Genomic DNA, 16054 nt, shown 5'->3' with positions numbered 1-16054 from the left:
GAAGCTGAGGTGGGTGGATCCAGCAGCCACAGCTGCTGCAGTTTAAGGCAATAGATTCACAATAAGACAGATTCAGATGTAATAGTTTACAATGTGTGTAAAAGATACGTAGGCTTGAAAGAGACAAAAAAGATGATATATAGAGTTATAGAAACAAATACATAGTTTTAAAAAATAAAGTCTTTAAAGAGACAGTAAAGGTAGTATAAAAAATAAACCACGTAAAAATGGATATTACACAGAGAATCTGCATTGTGTTGTCTTTGGGACTTTTAACTGCAGAAAAATATTTGATTGTAAAAGCTGTTGAGTTATGCCAATATGTATATTTTAAAGGTACCTTGACTTCAAAATTTGGATATAAGGATATGTTACTTTGGAAAGGAGACTCTGCTTTTGTTCCCACAGAAAGCCAAAGGCTATGGATTTGTTCCAGATTAAGATACATCAGGTTTGACCAGCCAAGACCCCCTGAAAGGTCTCCTATGACACCATGGCCCAGATGATCCAACATCCAGAATGGTTTCAAGGCAACTAGTTCAGACGATACAGCCTCATGGACTATTCCATAATCCTAAAATTTTCTTTGTTTCCCCATAAGATACAGCGTCCCCCTCCAGCAGGAAGTAGTAAGAGAAGCTACGCCCAAATTCCCAAATTATATGTAATTTTACTTTGTTAAGGTTAAAACCTTCCTTTTTGAAAAAAAAAGGGGGAAGTGCTGTGGAATGTTCTGTATGGCAAATGTGTTGCTAATTAGTTAATAAATAAAACACTGATTGGCCATTGGCTAGGCAGGAAGTGTAGGCGGGACAAGGAGGAGAATAAAGCTGGGAAGTGGAAGGCTGAGTCAGAGAGACACTGCCAGCCACCATGATGAGAAACAGCATGTAAAGATGCCGGTAAGCCACGAGCCATGTGGCAAGGTATAGATTAATGGAAATGGATTAATTTAAGCTGTAAGAACAGTTAGCAAGAAGCCTGCCACGGCCATACAGTTTGTAACCAATATAAGTCTCTGTGTTTACTTGGTCGGGTCTGAGTGGCTGTGGGACTGGCAGGTGAGAGAGATTTGTTCTGACTGTGGGCCAGGCAGGGAAACTCTAGCTACAGACACCTGTGCCCACCCTAGTCTTTCCTCTAAGCATTCCTGCTTCTCTCCATGCCCCTTGAATATCCTTCCTCTCAAGCCACCAGGTCTCCTCCACCTTTCTCTGGATATCCATTCACCATTATCTTCCCACTACTTGTCCCTTTCACCCAAGCCCTCCATCACCAGGGCTACCTCACAGAGGTTTCCTGTCTGTCAATTCCCACTCTCTTGCTCTAGGAATAGAGGCCACGTACAGCTCTGAAGCTGCTCTGCCCAGAGTCTGGCTTCCAGCTGACTTGGATGAGATGTGTGAGTTGATCTCAACTCTGTCCACGTGACCCTGGTCTCGCCAGTGTCATTTCTAATGTGTGAAATGGTAAATGATAAACCTGTTACAGTCCTTGTAAGATTGGATGGCTCAGTTCATGTGAAAAGCATGGAATGGTATTTGGCACATCTCAAGAAAGCAATTGATGCTAGATGCAGTTATTGAACGGCATGACTGAACTGCTCTACCACCACAGACATCTAAGACACAGTCTTCCCCTCCCCCACTGCCATATTGAATTAGTCCAAATCCTTAGTATGGCTCATTCGCTTGTCCACTTCCCATTCAGCAACTAGCTGTTTCCCTGGCCATAATCAGACACCATACATACCTGTGGTGTCACAGGGTCCCTCCTCACTTTATTTACATGTAATTTAGATGTTTAGTTCTCACCGGAGTGAAAACTGCCTGTATCCTATACCCAAGGCAAGCCTATGAGAGAAAGCAAACATTAGGAGCCCGCATCCTGTTCAGAAACCCAAGGGCACAAGATTACAAGGGCTATGGCTGTTATCAGGATGCCACTCACTACACTCGGCCTCAATGCATGCTGGGAAGAGTGCACAGCTGACAGATGGACTGCCTCTAGGCCTGATGCAAGACATGAGACCCTGCTCCAACACTGACATATAGCAACAAAGACAGAAACATGGCCTCAGTCTCCTCTGGAGAACAAAATGCTATCACCCAAAGCCATGTGCCACGTTGGAGCAGATGTCTGACTGGCTGCCATATTGATACTCTGGAAACTGACTGTAGCTTGGGTAGGCACAGCTGTTCCAGTTGGCCGTTAGGGTGGTGGAAAGATTCCAGCTCTGAAGAAGGAGACTGCCCCTAACAGCATCAGGGTACATTGCAACTCCCTATCATGTGGGTGGACCATGTCAGCTTGATGACGTAAGATTATGAGGACAGTCACAATTCCCCATGATCCCTCTGTGCACAAACCTGGAGGCGGACCAGAAACCATCATGGTGAGCACACAGAGTTTGGGTCATTGTCAAGGTCGCTTGAGCAGAGGGATTGGAGAGTCTGGCTTGTTCTCACTAATTCCCAATGGGGGCAGTGATGCAGGTTGCACCTGGCACAAGGCAGGTTGTGAGGCCACTTCCTCAAAATTGAATCACTCCCTCCTGGAGAGAGGCTCTTACCACCCAGGAAGATAAAAAAAAAAAAATAGAAGGCTCTTCACCCAAGGTTATTTGAGCAGAAATAAGTAGGAGCAGGATTCTGCAATCTTCCAAGACACCTACAAGTTACTCAGGGGAGCCAGGGATGCAGCACTCATGAGTTGGTACCCAGGACATCCTTAAGTTGCCCATGCTCCTGTAAGTAGTCCCTCACCCATACTCCTATAAACAGCCCCAGTAAACCCATTGTTCACCAAGCTAGAAATGGCTGAACTGTTTCTTTGATCTGTCATTAGCATCCTACCTGGGAAGAATGGACATTTGTTTACATCTCAAGAGAAGCCACATAAGCATGATAACTTAAGACAGGTTAATGTTTATCTGTCCATCCACCTGTCTACCTGATGAGAAACATTAATCACTTAAACTGAATATGGTAGCCAGCCAGTGGCACAGGAAGCTACCTAGCTACCATTTGAAGACTTCTTGGATCAGCAGGCAGCAGCTGGCAGCAGGTAGAGCTGTTGAGGGGGAGGCACCCAGAGAGGAAAACCAGACACCCCTCACTGCATAGACCAAGGGCTGAGGGGCTTCCTTCCTCATGGCTGTCATTTTGGATCCCATATTGAGGAACCTAGCCCTCAGCTCTGTTGACCCCATTATCTTCCATCAAAGTCTACAGCTGAGGTGACTATTGGAAGTCTTAAGAGGTGTGTTATGCCAGCAAGGTCCTGGTGAATCTCATCCCTCCAGGGACAGCTAATGCTGGAGACTCAATATTTGTTGAGTGAAGAGTAAGTCCCAGATATGAGTCTCTGATACAATGGCATCCAGCACAGAAGATGGAATGTTGTTGCCACCATGACAAAGCAGCTGACATTTTCAGGGCATCAAGGTATTGAGCATTAAGGCAAGGGAACCATTCAGGCTCTGTCTGAGGTACTTCTCATCTCCAGGAAGAGCTTGCCTTTGCATGCAGTATCCAACTCTCCATGCAGTTCTGGGGGCACTCCCCAAGACCTGGAAAGAGGTGTTTAACATGCAGCCTGCCGCTCACAATCACCTATTTCAGGGGGGTAGGGAGCACACTGACCTTCCCACTGTGGGGAAGTGGCCGTCTTTTGAAGCCATCATGGCTGGCTTACTTAGAAAGTGATTTCCCCCAGGATCAGATAAAATGTGTCTGCACAGCCCTAGCCAGGCTGTAGCAGGGAGATATCCCCAGCCCCACTCATGGTCGGCAAATCCCACAGATGGCAACTTGATCAAACAGCAGTGTCTGAGCTAAGCTCCTTATCACTCCCCATCGGCGGGGGCTCTTGAAGCTCGCCCGTGGGAGGACAGCATCCTCTCCTCATCCTTCCTTCTGCTTACAGAATTCTAGTTACTCCGCCAGGAGAAAGCTCAGCTTTTGTTCAAGTCACAACCCCCAGGCTTTGGGTACAGGGAGGCCTCACTTAGGCAGTGTGGCTACCTGCTGCCCTCTGCCTGTGCTTTCTCCGGATTCATCTGGGAGCATGCGAGGGCTCTGCAGATGGGACAGGTGGTCTCTTCATGTCTGCTTGGTCACACTGTAGAGAATGATCCAACTATGAAGAGACAGTTGGGACCTGTGACCTCCCAGTCTCTCTTCAGCACAAGCCAACTTCTAGTGATGCATTCGCTCGGTTCTCCACTGCTGCTGGATTTCCACCTGCAGTGTTGGGATACACGAAGTGGACAAGATGATCTCCAGCCTATAAGACATCTTATAAAGCCCCACTAGATGTTTTGCATAGTGTTGTTTTCCCCATCTCCTAATCTTACTTACCCAACCCTGATCCTGAGAAGCTGCAACACCCCTGCTTTATAGTCCAGGAGCTTGAAGCTCAATGGGCTACACGATGCTCCTTGTCCAAGCAGGTTTAGAGTCTAGAAACTGTCAGAAAACCCCAGAGCCATGACTCCTCTGCATAGCTACATCCAGACAGAAAGGAAGCACATGATAATTAATTCAGAAGGAATTCTTCTCAAGGTGCCCTAACAGGAACATTTTGACAAACCCTTCCCTCTGCTGAGGCCACTTCTTAACCCTGGTAAGGCACTTCTGGGAACACTTAGTGTCACTCTGGTCAACAGGGTTCAGTGAATGGCATCCCCTGTGGGCTCAGGGATTAGGAGGGACCAATGGCCCACAGGTAGGCTCAGGCACAGAAGGGCAGCTATGCTTTACACTGTGACTCGTGGCACCTCTGGGTCCCTTAGGGGCTATGTTCCTCAGGACTCACCTGGCACTGGAGAGCCATAGATGGTGGTGATATAATAGCTATGCATCCTGCATGAAGCCCTGCCATGTGCCCAGCTTTCAAGTCACGTGATAGATGGGTCCTGGTCCTCCGGCTGAGGGCTGAGAACCAATACATTCGGCAACTGACATCAGCTGTACTCTGGACTGGCATCTTCAGTCGGTGGGTCAGTGAAGAGGAGGGAAAGCTGAAGGACTGCTTGTGTGCCACTCATAGGCAACTGCTGCAGGCTTGCAGGCATTTACTTGTGGAAGGGGATAGGAGCCTCCCAGGCAGAGATATGCATGTGAATAAAGCTGCCAGTTGCCAGGAATGCTGAAGGGCCTCCAGTACAGGCAGCCAAGAGTCCCTGAGTTCTTACCATGGCTGTAAATTGTCAGGTAAAGCAGAGCAGTCACAGACAACAACAGCAGAGCAAGACCAAAGCTCCTACAAGGGGCTGCCTCCCCTCATCCTACCCAAGCTCCAGTGACTCAGGTGACAGGGCTGGAAGCACAGCATTATCCTGTGTCACAGATGAGAGAGTCACAGAAACTGTCTTAGGACACATCTAGCTCTAGACTGGATGCAGTCCATCAGACATCACAGACTGGCCTCTCAATGATGAGCCTGCTCTCTGAAGCACACAATGGGGTAGAACTTTGTCCCCATTGCCTGGCCCTGTCTCTTGGTCTCCTCAGCCCTGCCTCATGCTCCTGCCCCCATCCCTGATCCCACCTCTGCCCCTGTCCCTGCCCTTGGCCCCACCCCTGGTTCCAACCCAGCTCTGCCCCTGACCCAGCTCATGACCCCTACCCATGGCCCTGCCCTCTAGCTTGCCAGTTCCATGTCATTGGGATGGAATCCACCAAGCTTTTTCCTCATGCCCCTCCCCTGCCCATGTCAGAAAGCAAGAGGGATCATGTGCCTCAGCCTGGTCCATCAGCTCATGGACAACAAGTTAATATTTCTGAGAAATCCAGTGAGGTCAGAGATTGGCAAATGACTGAGAATAACTTCCTTGTATCCCTGTGGATGATCTCATAGACAGGCCGCCTCTCATCACAGTTGGTAGAATAGCCCTTGAGGTTGTCTGCTGCCCATCTTGCTCCAGTGTGGAGAGAGCTGTTTTGAGAATGAAACCAAGCAGTTACATGGGACCAGTGAGTAGAAAGATGGATCAACCCACTCCTATAGATAGACATCTTTGGAAACTTTTAGTTATAGGAACTGTCTTAGAGTTTCTATTCCTGTGAAAAGGCACCATGACCACAGCAACTCTTTTAAAGGAAAACACTTAATTGAGGTGGCAGCTTACAGCTTCAGAGGTTTAGTCCATTATCATGGAGGGACATTGCTGTGTGCAGGGAGACATGCTGGAGAGGTAGCTGAGAGTTCTACATCTTGCAGGCAACAGGAAGTAAACTGAGATACTTGGTGTGGCTTGAGCATATATGAGACCTCAAAGCCCATCCCCACAATGACACACTTCCTCCAACAAGGCCACACCCATTCCTACAAGGTCACACCACCTAATAGTGCCACTCCCTTTAGGGACCATTTTCTTTCAAACCATCCCATTCCACTCCCTGGCCCCCCAAAGGCTTGTAGCCATATCATAATGCAAAAATGTGTTCAGTCCAACTTCAAAAGTCCCCATAGTCTATAACAGTCTCAACAATGTTTAAAAGTTCAAAGTTCAAAATCTCTTCTGAGATCCATACAAGTTCTTACCTGCAATCCCCTATGAAATCAAAATCAAAAAAACAGATCACATACTTCCAACATACAATGGAACAGGACATACATTACCATTCCAAAACAGAGCGAAGGGAGCACAGAGAGTAAATACTGGACTGAAGCAAGACCCAAAACCAGCTAGGCAAATTCCAAATTCTGCATCTCCATGTCTGATGTCAAAGCGCTCTTCAGATCTCCAGCTCCTTTCAGCTTTGTTGACTGCAGCAGACTTCTCTCTCTTGGGCTGGTTCCATACCTGGTTAGCAGCTCTTCTCAGCAAGAATACCACAACTCTGGAATCTCCAACTTCTTGGGGTCTCCAAGGCTACCCAAGCTTCAACTTCACAGCTTCACACAATGACCTCTCTAGGCCTCCATTCAGGGACACCCCTGACACATGCCTGCTCTCAGCAGCTTTGCTTAGTCTGGGAGGCAATTTCCACAGCCCCTTTATTCTATCCTTAAAACCAGAACCATGTGGCCCAAGCTGCTTCTGCTGCTTTCTGGGGCTGGAACATGGCCCCCTCGTTCAATTACATCTTCTAACTTTCTCTTTTCAATGATTTCCTTTACTGCCTAAGCTTAGCTGACCCGAAACTAGATCTGTAGACCAGGCTGGCCTCCAACTCAGAGATCCATCAACCTCTGCCTTCTAGATGATGCGATTAAAAGCACACACCACCACAGCAGGCTCTAAGCTTTTCTTTCCCAAGTTGGAAACTTAGGTGGGTAGGATCTTGCCACAGGAACCAATGCATTTAGTATTCCTGGAGTTAGGGCCTTAAGACTTGAACTTGGGGGTCACAATGTAGTCCATCCCTGCTCCATTTTTTATTCTCACAACAATGTCTTTGCAACAAGGGCTTTTGTCCTTAGTACAATCCCAGGTGTCCTTTTGTTCTTCTCTGGGTTGTGTTATGTTAAATCTCCAGCAGTGTGGCCCCTACAATGTCTCCCCAGTGCCCTGGTCCTGATAGTTTTCTACTGAACTTATGCTGGAGGTTCTACAGACTGCCTTGACAGTGGGATGGCACAGTCATGGTGGTGTGGAGATGTGGGCTCTCAGCTGGTCTTTTTCTCCTTCTGATGGAGTTAGCTTTTCCTTTATTTTGTGGTGCTGGGGGTTGAACCTAAGGCCTCAGGTGTGAGGGGCCAGAGCTCTACCACTGTGCTACAACTTCATCCCTTGTCTTCTAAGAAAACCATGAGATTTCCATGTTTGCTCTGTTCAGGTCCTTTTGGGGAGTCTGCATCCACAACCCATCTATTCCTTCACATTGTCACTTCCATGCTGCCTTGATTACAGTATCTTGGAGTCAGACTCACAGTCTAGCAATACAATTCCTGGTATTATTGTCTCTCATAAAGCTTTGATCTAATTTACTTGGCATCTCATATAAATTTTTAAATTATCTTGTCTCACAAAAATTCTTTGGTTTTCTTCTTTTACAATTCCATATATGCACAGAATGTACTTTGATCATGTCTACCGCCCCTCATCACTTCCTCACCCCCTTCTACTCCTGCTGATGATCCCCCTCATCACTTCCTCACCTCATCTACTCATGCTGCACCTCCTATTCTCCCCAACAAATTCCTCTCTTATTTTTATATCTTCATCTTTGGTTTTTAATTGGGCTTGCTTACACGGGTATGGGAGGGGGCATTTTTTACTGGAGCTCGGGTAGCTGACTAGAAAGTATACCACTGGAGAAAATGACCTCCCTGCCCCTGGTATCCTCGAGGTCCTCAGGAAAGGGTGGAGCCTGCTGAGATCCTCCCCTACCCATATGCTGGAGTGTTGATGGGTTCACTTTGTACTGGTAACTACAGCAGCTGTGAGGTCACGGTTGCAGAGGCCACGCCATGCCTAGAACCCAGCATCTCACAGTACTCCTCCCCATCTGCTAGCTCTTAAATTTTCTCTGTCCCCTCTTCTGTTACATCATCTGAGACTCGGAGGGAGTGAGGTAGACTTGGAATATAGGGTCAAGCACTCAGCAGTCATTTATTCTCAACATTTGAAACAGCTACAGTCTCTGCAACAACTGCTGCCCTCCAAACCAAAGTCCTCTGACCAAGGTGAAGGACAACACTAATCTGTGGGTATAAATATCCATTTAGAAGATGGTTTTGACAAACTATCCATTCAGCAAAACAACAGTAGTAGGTCCCCTCCCACCCAGGGCCTATCAACTCCCCATACATGAGCCTTGGACTGGGTTTAACGTGTAAGACATAAATTTCCTCCTATGTAACAGGCCTCAAATTCGGTAATAAAGCAGTTGGTTACCCCCACATCACTCAAGTCACTATTACGTCAGTGGGTACATGCCACTATTGCCTGGCAGGTTGATATTATAGCATTCAGGGTCCAGCTAGGGATAAGACCACTAAGCCCTGCTCTCCCTCTGCAGCCTGGCCAGAAACTTCCAGCACTACGAAAATTGGCCTTCAGGGAAGAAGCTTCCCAGTAAGTTCTAGATTTCTCTATATCCTGCAAGCAAAGTGTGTGGTGCCATCAGCAATTGGGTCTTACCATTTGGTTTTGGTGGGCAATCAAAAGCAATAACAGGAGCCTGTGCTGTTTTATACAAGTTTATAATGTCAAATACAGCTGATGAATGAGAACATTTTATTCTTTCCCCAGTTTTAGGGGTAAGTAACTACGCCATTGTTGAGTAAGACGCTAGCTGTAAGTTGGAGAAATGCCCTTCAGTAGACAAAGGCCCATTACTTCCCTTCTTAGTTTATTTTGCTTTTTTTCTTGTAAATAGATTTGAGTTTTGTCCAATGATTATATGACATTATTTCTCAAAGAGTTATTATTATTCATTACATTTCTAACATTGATCCAGTTTTGAATTCTTGTAACAAACCCCGTTGAATGACAATACATTAATTGTAAGTTTGCTGCCAGAACCAGTAGTTGGTTGAGTAGATTTGCAGACATGGACAGTGCTAACATTTCATCTTTGCTCTCTCTCTCTCTCTCTCTCTCTCCCCTCTCTCCATCTCCCTCTCCATCTTTCCGATTCTGCTTCCCCTTCCTCTGCTCCTGCTCCCCCTTCTGCACCTCAACCTAGTTAAGTGTTTGTGTAATGTTTATTTTATAAAATGAAAGAAGAAATTTTTCCCTTTTTTTTCAGTATGTCTTATATAACTAATAGTGTTTTAAGTACTGGGTACTGGGTGGAATGTTCCTTTGGCCTGGAAGTTTCTTTCTTGGGGGGCTCCTAACTGCATATTCCATGGAATTCACAGAAATATGATGGCTGAGGTTCTATTTCATCTTGGGTGAGTTTTAAATAATCTGATTTTCAAGACCTTGGTACATTTCCTGTGAGGTGTACAATTTACTTACATGTGTGGGATTCTCTTTTTATGTTTTTCTTTTATTTAACAACAAAAAAAGCAAACCCTTGTTTCTGAGGACGATAACGGCTTGATTCCCATCTGCCCTTGCTAGCCCTGCACTAATTGGTCTGACCTTCACAGGGAATCAGCTCCGGTGTCTGGATACTTCCTATTGCTGTTCTCGGTCCCACTGACCTCTGCTCTCACCCTGTCATCTTCCCTAACTTCCCCTGTGTTTATTCAGCTCTTCACCCTCCATTTTTCAGGTGAAGTTAAGAGTATTTGTTTGAAAGCATTCGTCTTTTCTGACAAAGCCATTAGACGATTTAGATTTCCTTGCTGGAGATGCATTAGCTACAGCTCACAAATTTTGTGATACTTTATGCTCATTGTTACCCGGTTAAAAATATTTCTAAATTCCCTTCAGACTTCCTCTTCGACCAGTTACCACCTCTGCCGTGTTGATGAGTTTCCAGGGGTCTGTTTATCATTCTGTTGTTGATTTCTAGCTTAATTCCGTTACAGCAGGAAAGAGGGTTGGCTAAGAGCTCAGAGGTGGTCTGGCTGGGTGCCCTGAGCACAGCTGAAATGTGAGTTCGCTTTCCTCCGACAGGGCATCCTGAAAACAGTGACCACAGCAGAATTTCACAGCGGGTGCATGTCACCACCCCTGATGCTGGGCCAGTCCGGGGTCTTCCTCACAGGAGTGTGTTATCTCCCATTGGAGCTGAGGATTCACGCCTTCCTTCTCCTGGTTTCTGCAGCTTCTGTTCCCTTGCTTTGGAAGCTCTTTCATTAGAGCAGATGCTGCTGCCATCACTGTGTCTCACCAGTGAATATATTCTCTTATCATTCCTCAACATCCTCATTTATCCCATTGAGGTCTACATGTCTGTTATTTGTATCACAGGCCCAATTTTTGTGATCAGTACTCAGAATGGCAGCCCCCCTCCTCCCACCCACCCCCGTTCATATGCTCATGACACTATGTTTGAAGTGAGCTCTCTCTGTGCATTATGAGTAATATTTACATCCACTCCTTAACAGTGTTTTTTGTTTGTTTGTTTTGTTGTTGCTGTTGTTGTTTTTATATGTATAGAGACCTGTTTTGCTCTAATTGATACATTTGAACTTGTTTCCATCATTTCTTTTTATTTACTTTTTCTCTCCCTCTTTGTTCTGTCTGGTTTTCACGTTTCCATCTCCTTCCTCCTTTGGGGCTATTGGAATATCTTTAGTATTCTGTAGTCAGAGGTTTGAGGGACATTGCTTTGCACAGTTTAATTTTGAGAACGAGAAGATGCATATAGTGCACCTAGCTTCCTAGTGGCTTTAGGAACAGGATGCCATCAGGTCAAGCTCAGCGCAGAACTGGCCTCCTCCAGGTCCCCCTGCCTGCTCCCATATGACCATTGTCTTACACATTATGTCTCCTACGTGGGAATGCGATCAGGCAAGGGCACAGTGTTTCTACTTTCAGCGTCAGACATATTTTGAAGCCTGTAAAGTGCAGAAGGCTCTTCAACATTGGTTCTCTTGTGATACCCCACGTCGTCTCCTTCCTCTGTCCTTTTCCTCAGTCTAAAGTCCTCCCCTTGAGAATCTTTTCAAGCATTTCTGCAAACCCTGAATTCTCAGATGGGATGCTCAATGTTGATTGCCAATTTGACTGGATTAAGGAATGCTCAGGTCATCTGTTAAGTAAGGCAGATGTTAGTTCTCTCTATAACAGCGTTCTAGAAAGGGCTGGCAGAGGAGGGAGACTGTGAATGTGGGTGGCACCATTCCACGGACTGGAGTCCCAGACTTAATACAATGGGAAAGGAAAAAATTAATGGAGTACTACCATTCCTCTCTCTGTTCCCAGGTCCACCAGTAAGCCAGCAGCACCCAGGTTCCTGATGCTGCCACTGAGAGCGACTACCACCACCACACCTGCCCCACCAAGGTGGGACACACCCTCCAATTTCGAACCGTCCTCCGCTGCTTCTGTCAGGTGCTGTTCTGAGGAAAGCAGGGAGCACACCAGGGCTTCCTTCAGCTGGGAATGTTCCGTTTCATCTTCATTCTGAAAGGTATTTCCTGTGGGTATGTATTTTCGAGGCAGCAATTCTCTCCTCTCGGCACTTTGAAAAGCTCAGCACCACATCCATCCCACCGCAGCGGCTTCAAGTGGAGAAGATGCCTGTGTTGCATCCCTGTAGGCACTCCAGCATGGTACTGACTTCGACTCTGAAAGCTCCGCCCCCCACCCCCATACATTTCCTGTTCTCGGTTTCTCTGTGTGCCTGGGTCGTATTTCCTTCATGCTCATTTTCCCTGGGTTGTTGAGCTTCTTGATTGTGTTAGTTTTTGTATTTTTCCAAACCCAGAGAGTTTTCAGCAAACATTTCTCGAACCGTTTTTGTCTTAAGGTTCACGTTCTTTCTCTCAACCTGTGTCTGATACCACAAACCCTGGACACCTTACCTGCTGCCAGGTCCCTGGCTTGGTCTTTGCTGTGAGGCTTGGGTGCTTCCTCCTGGAATGTCCTTGCACTTCTTTCTCTGAGTTCCTTCCCTTCTGCGATGGAGCCTGTCTGTGTGCTTTTTATTTTGTGCAGTTCTCACCCCCGCCAGGGCTTAAGGTTTCAGTTTCTGATTTTTGTTGACTGTGAGTGTGTTTGTGATGTGTTTGCTAACAGCTTTTTAAAGTCTCTCAGATAATCCCAACAGCAGTGTGTTCTGGGTACCAATGTCTGCCCACTGTCTTTCCCCAGAACGGAGATGATTCTGTTCTGCTGTTCTTGTGCTAAGGGACCTAGATTTTCACCCTGAACACTGTGCACCTTGTGATGTGAGGCTCTGAGAAAAGGGAGGAAAAGATGCTGATGCTGTTTGTGCAGGAGCTGCATCCAGGCCCCATGTTCCCAATTCTTTAGACTGGTCAATTTAGTTTGCGAGATCCTACTTTTTTGTTTGGATCTTCCCTGTGTGTCCTCCAGTGGCCAATGAAAGATCTGCCTTATGGTGTCTAATCAGACTCTAATCATTTGGGATGCTCCACCAGGGCTATCCAACCTGCAGGCCATAGGACCCATGCATTGCAGAATAGCCACAAAAGTGGCCAAATAAACCTATTTAAGATGCGATCAGAATTTTGTTTTGCAATAACTTTGTAACTAGATTGCATGGTTCTCAACCATGAAATTTGCAGATGACAGTGTCTTGTCACGGCATCAATACTGACCACACATGCCTGTGAATGAGTGCAGAAGATGGCATCCCCATGCATCCTGTTTGTGTGTCCAGGAATGGGCAAGCCTAGGTTTATACACAGCTTCAAGGGTCCTCTGCTGGCTTGAGCTGCATTGTTCCTAGGTTCTCATGGGGCTTCTGCCCACAGGAAGAAAAAAAGTAGGAAGGACCTGGGGCTGAGTCTCTCCCTCTGAGAACATGCTTGAACTAGAACAAGCATCTTTCCTACGGAACACTCCTCCCAAGCACAAGGGCCACTTGGGACACTAAGCTCAGTCCTGGAGAAATGGAACCGGGGAAGGTCATACATATCTGAGAGAAGTTGGGCCCGAGGAGGTCAATCCTGGAAAAGCTGGGCCTTTAGAAGGTGGGACATAGGTACACAGGAAGATCTGGTCTGAGGATGCTGGTTGGACCTCGGAAAGCAGGGCCTAGTGTGGAAACAGCCCACCCTCCATTAGTCCGGAGCATATAGGCTTTCCAATTCTTCCCCATCTGTCTGTTGCTGACTTTCCAGGCCCCTCTGCAGCTTGCTGTTCATTTTTCTGCTTTTCTGGCTGTAACCCATTGACCCCCTCCCCCTGGAGGGGCTGACTCTGAGCTCTCACGTCATTCTCCCAACCTTCTCCCACCCAGAGTCCCTGAGCTAGAGCGTGTGCTCGAGCCCATCAGAACTACACTACCTGGCCAGTCAAGCAGTGGATTTTGATGTAACTTTTACATTTGTTTTTTGTAACATTAAACAGTGTATCCATGTGTTTATATTGATTTGGATTTGGGAAACGCTTTTTTGAACACTTTTAACAGAATTCTGGCTCCTTGTGTCCCAGACTCAAGTGTGTGGTAATAAGCTGAGAAAAAAATGAGAAATGGATTTACTTTTCTTTTAAGAAAATCAATAAATCACAAGAGATGAATTTAATAAAAATCAGAGTGGAATGAAGGGCCTTGCCTTATTAGAACTTTCATGTTGACACAAGAAAGTAGCAGATGTATGACAATCCCCAGGGGCCAAGACCAGGCAGCCTGGGTTGGGAACACATGTACAGGGAGCAGGGTGGTGTGTGGCTTCAATCTTGTGATGGAGACCTCACTCTGAGGCCTAGTGTGCCGTACTTGCTCTCTAAAGTCTTCAAGCTGGTACCTGCCTTCCTCAGGTGACTCAGCCTGGGAGGCTTTGGAGTTTCTGAAGCTCGCTGTGAAGGAGCGCCTGCTCAGATCCCAGCTACACACAAACTAAATGTGGAAATGGGGATCCTGTTGTGTCCAGAGAAGGACATAGGAAGGAAGAGGCAGGACACTGATAGATTGAAAGGAAGGCACATGTGAAACACAAAAGGGTCCAGGTACCTCTGACGTACGATGGATTCGCCTAGGGTACATGGTGAAAGTTGAGTTGCTTGTGATATCTGGCTCTTGGGGTGCAACAAGGCAGGCAAGAGTGGGTGTCACCATGGAAAGTAGAGGATTGGGTAGCACTGTGTAGAGAGAGAAGAGCGAGTGTCACAGCAGAGGAAGGAGGAGGAGGAGATGTCATGCCAGATGTCAAGCTTAGATTGCGAAGTAGAGGGAGGAGTTGGGTGCCTCAGTGGAGGGAGGAGCAATGGGAAGTCACGGGGCAAGGAAGTGGATGTCACCGTGAAGGATGGGGGAAGTGAATGTCACAGTGCAGAGAAGAGGTGTACACTCTTTCAAAGTGGATATAGGTAAGGAAGTGAACCTAGGAATGTATTTCTGATGGGCTCTGAGAAAAATATACCCCTGCTTTTGTGTGTGTACAGGTATAGCAAGTGAGGGATACATATGTGTTATATATGCCGTACATGTTCATATGTATATATTGTGCATATATATACATATACAGCATACATGTTTCCCCCACATCACAGGTATCTGAATTCAAATGAGTTAAAGAAGATGGACTTCAGGTAGAGCTTATTGGTAAGACCACTTGTCAAGTATGTTCACATTCCTGGTTCCTTCCCTAAGGACATACAAACATACACACACTGAGACACACATGCACACACAGACACAGACACAGACACACACACACACACACACACACACACACACACACACACGGACTTTTGTACATGCAGAGAGACATATATTCAGACGTGCACAAACATATACACACTGAGACACATGCACACACATGCACACACAGATATATGTACACACATAAACACAAGAGACGCATACACACACTGAGAGACATATATCTAGTCATACACACGCAGACACACACCTAAACACATCCATACACATAGAGACATGCACAGAGAGACACATACACACACACTGAAATGTATACAGACACACAGAAACATACATATGCATACACAGAGACACACAAGCACACACTGAAATGTATATAAACACACAGAAACATACATATGTGCTGTGGGATGTTCTGTATGGCAAATGTGTTGCTAATTAGTCAATAAATAAAACACTGATTGGCCGTTGGCTAGGCAGGAAGTGTAGGCGGGACAAGGAGGAGAATAAAGCTGGGAAGTGGAAGGCTGAGTCAGAGAGATACTGCCAGCTGCCACGATGAGAAACAGCATGTGAAGATGCCGGTAAGCCACGAGCCATGTGGCAAGGTATAGATTAATGGAGATGGATTAATTTAAGCTGTAAGAACAGTTAGCAAGAAGCCTGCCACGGCCATACAGTTTGTAACCAATATAAGTCTCTGTGTTTACTTGGTCGGGTCTGAGCGCCTGTGGGACTGGCAGGTGAGAGAGTTTGTCCTGACTGTGGGCCAGGCAGGAAAACTCCAGCTACACATATGCACACACAGAGAGACACATGTGCACACACAGATACACAGAGATACATACACAGTCATGCAGACAACGCACAGAGACACATATACACACAGGCAAACTCACACAGAC

At 46.4% G+C, this 16054-nt stretch overlaps 1 long non-coding RNA gene across 1 annotated transcript; it reads right to left on the bottom strand.

Moving 5' to 3' along the window:
• Positions 1-228: 228 nt before the first annotated feature.
• LOC128116311 (uncharacterized) lies at positions 229-5500 on the bottom strand. The gene is made up of 3 exons (XR_008220428.1): positions 4819-5500; positions 4362-4507; positions 229-4244 (listed from the first exon to the last, which is right to left on the bottom strand). It is a non-coding gene; the product is annotated as an uncharacterized LOC128116311 (long non-coding RNA).
• Between the last annotated feature and the right edge of the window lie 10554 nt (positions 5501-16054).

The sequence above is a fragment of the Peromyscus californicus genome, unplaced genomic scaffold (genome assembly GCF_007827085.1).
Source record: "Peromyscus californicus insignis strain IS unplaced genomic scaffold, ASM782708v3 Scaffold_20__1_contigs__length_68692818, whole genome shotgun sequence".
In the NCBI taxonomy this organism is placed as follows: domain Eukaryota; kingdom Metazoa; phylum Chordata; class Mammalia; order Rodentia; family Cricetidae; genus Peromyscus; species Peromyscus californicus.
Note: the sequence above shows the minus strand (reverse complement) of the source record. Positions and strands in the feature narration are given on the sequence as shown.